Genomic DNA, 3591 nt, shown 5'->3' on the forward strand with positions numbered 1-3591 from the left:
CAATAGAATTCAACTACAAAGTATTAGTATTTACAGGAGAATTCAACTATACACAAAGACTGAATATTTCTGTTTCAAAGTAGATAGTAACATTCAAATTTAAAACAAAAAAAGCACAAAATAACTAGCTGGCCTCGAAGACAACGATCTGCATGCTTACTTCTACTAGATATATTGATCAAAATGGATTGACGACTTCACCCTGGTTGCCCAATCCATTACAGGTCTTGTGTTCTTCCCTGAAAATGCAGAGATAAATCAAACAGATCCATTGGTTTTCAATAAAAAAAATGGTAAGACTACTTCAATAAATAAATAATAATTGTACCATGAAGATGAGATTCAAGTGTTCCATTGGGCACAAAATCATACACCAGCAGCCTTTGATCGTATGATATGCAATACCCTACAAGAGAAACCAAATGGCGATGGTGCACACGGCTGATAATCTCCACTTCAGATTTGAACTCATGGTCACCTTGCCTACTTTCAATTTTTAATTGCTTCACGGCCACTTCTCTTCCATCAGGTAAGCACCCTTTGTAAACAGAACCAAATCCACCCTCTCCTAATATATTTTGAGGTGAGAAACACCTATACATGTGCTACTTTGTTTCCACCATGGAAATATAGCAAAAAGAATAGTATAATTGGAGATGCTAGGGAAACCACTGTGAGATGTAAATACATAATTAGAGATGCAGTGCAAAAAGAACAGCATATATTTCATTTGAGTTCTTACACATGAACTAAAGTCAAAATCAGCATATGTTCTGATTTCTTTGGTTTGCAGAACTTGTAGCTTTATCAAACACAATTTGACTTGAAATTTTCCAGTAGCAAATGTAGTTTTCCGATGTACTAAACTATTCATATAAAATATGGCTTTGATTCTAGAGTGCAAAGAAAGGATTTAAAAATTCAACATGTCAATATGAAGGTAGCAAAAAATCATTTTTGAACCAGTAAACATGGTATTTTCTACAAAATATTACCATGTTTACTGCTACAGCCAATAGTTAGATATGGTTGGTAAGATTTTGACTCTGTATCATAGCCATCCAAAATATAAAAGCAGTGTCGTTAATTTTCATCATGATTATGGTATTGTCTATGGTTAATAAGTAAAGTTATGAATGTAGTACTAATATTGGATTCGTATTTGATTGAAAACCATTTCTTATCCAACCCACTATCTCCTTTTCCATCAAATCACTAGAAGGAAGCTAATTAACATGCAATTCGGGCCGCAGCCTTGAACAAATTGAAAATCTTAATTATTACTTGAAACTCATGATTCTTTTGCACAAAACAACGTCCATATGCTTGATAAGATGTCGTTCTTCCTTCTTTACACATCAGTATAGCAACCATTTTTGAACCAGTAAACATGGTATTTTTGAACCAGTAAACATGTTAACCGTAGTAAATCATGTGAAATATGATATTATTACCACCTATATACTATCAAATACTCACAACCTTTAGAATTGCCATAGTAGCCCTTTTCAATCTTCAGAATATAAGGTCACCAATGGCGGAAATGACTTGTGCCAATCCTAAGCCATCAGCGGATGCGTGGTTGAACCTTACACCAATGAGGAACCCACCACATGTGAACTTAGTAACCTGTTGTTTTAATGCAAGCACCAAAGTTACTTAGGAGCAGATAACCGCAGCATTGCAACATCCAATTGATCCTATTATTCTCTATGATGACGCAGAAGTCATGCTTAAAGCTAAGAGAGCTAGTTACACAAATGGTAATCTCCATGATTGAGGCATAAATAAATTAATGTAAGCATGGTTTGATTTCTTTTCTAGCATCAATGTGGATTCTTGTTGAAGAAGATAAGCATAAATTGGAGACAAGAACAAGACATGAGTTTCAACTACTCGAGCCTGCAATGTTAGTTGGAAATACTCTAGCTCTTGTTCTGGCAAAGAGAATGTCTGAATTTGAATGCAGAAACTAAGTTGATTTAGAGCTAATGTTATTTTTTTCTCTTTTCTAAAAACAAAATTCCAAAATAGGATATATTTATGAGTAAATCTTGATGATAAATTAGAGAAGTTGGATGATTTGGATAATCTCTCAATTAAGACTACAAGGTTGAACTTAGATGGTTCGTTCAACAGAACTAATGGTTCGTTGAGGAAGAAAAGAACAAGCTAGTCATCAAACCAGCTGGGTTCCACTGCTCTTGTCATTTCTTCAAAAACCTTACTGCTGCAGTTTCAATGTTCAAGCGGTGGATAACCACTATTTCAGTAGATTATCATTAAGGATAAACAATGTAACTTAGATTGAAATTTAGGATGGGTTATGAACTTTGACCCGATCGAAGTCCTTCTTGCTTCCAGATCTAGAACTAAAGATCCAGGGGTTTGAATCTTTCTAGCAACAGATCGATTTGAGAAGCAAACTAGTAATAGATCTGGAGCATTCTAGTGAATCAAACAAAGATTTCAGGTTATTCAATTTCTATTCCGCTTGATCTAGCAAGAATGAAGTAGCGGGTTTGTACAGTCCTAAATTGCGTTGGCTCTCTGTTTTTTTTTTTTTCATTTCTAAATACAGTAAAATTGCTTACCTGAATCATCATCAAGGTATTGGCAGGACTGGTCTCGAGTTCGGTGTAGGGTAGGATGTCGTTCTACTCGAGCATTATGGGGCGCTCCAGATAGTTGACGTCGGCGAGGCTGCAGTTGGCGAAGGCGGCCACGAACCAGACGCCCTCCCCGGTGCACTCGATCCGGGGCTCGCAGCCTTCCATTTGCACGATCCGGCCGGCGATCGGGTAGTACGGGACCAGGGCCCGGGCTAGCGCCTCGCAGATGACCTCGGCGGGGTTCTGGCCGTGCTTGTAAATGTGGAGGGAGTCGACGAGGCGGCGGTGGGTCGGGTATCGTCTGATCCAGTCGAGCGTCAACGATCCCGGAGGCGTCATCTCCGCCGGCCGGACGTAGCCCTCAGAAGTCTTCGTGACGGTGAAGGTCATGTGCTCCGCCGCGGGCTCTCCGACCTCAGCCATCCCCGCGACCGTGATGGAGAAAGCCCCCTCACAACCTCCTCCCTTAGCACCGAGAAGAATCCTTGCTTCTTCTCCCCGCGACCGTGACTAGGGCATTTGCGTGAAGGAATTCAGAGGAGAGGAGGTTCGCGGAGAGGAGTTCGCCGGAGAGGGGTTTGCTGGAGAGGACGTGAGAGGAGGAGTTGGAAGGAGAGGGCATGAGAGGGGTTTGGGAAGATAGGCGTGAGATGAGGAGTTGTGAGAGTGGTTCGGGAAGATAAGGAGGAGTTGTGAGAGTAAAACCTAAGGGTACTTGATCCAACGGTTTGTATTATCCCAGATTTAGATGAGGGTTTAACAATACACAACGCTTTTTAAAAATCGTTGTCGTAGACGCTAAAAAAATACTAATAGACAACGCTTTTTAAAAAGCGTTGTGTTTGACCCATAAAAATCACTAATAGACAACGGTTTTTAAAAAAGCGTTGTCTATTAGTAAGAAAATAAAGAAATAGACAACGCTTTTTCACTAAAAGCGTTGTTAAAAAGAAAAAGACAACGCTTTTTGAAAAAAGCG

General features: G+C 39.6%; 1 long non-coding RNA gene across 1 annotated transcript; it reads right to left on the reverse strand.

Annotated features, from left to right (window-relative positions):
* LOC122027450 lies at positions 1–3233 on the reverse strand. Its single transcript, XR_006124415.1, has 3 exons — positions 2595–3233; positions 329–1629; positions 1–239 (listed from the first exon to the last, which is right to left on the reverse strand). It is a non-coding gene; the product is annotated as an uncharacterized LOC122027450 (long non-coding RNA).
* Positions 3234–3591: the final 358 nt, after the last annotated feature.

Source organism: Zingiber officinale, chromosome 10A (assembly GCF_018446385.1).
Source record: "Zingiber officinale cultivar Zhangliang chromosome 10A, Zo_v1.1, whole genome shotgun sequence".
In the NCBI taxonomy this organism is placed as follows: Eukaryota; Viridiplantae; Streptophyta; class Magnoliopsida; order Zingiberales; family Zingiberaceae; genus Zingiber; species Zingiber officinale.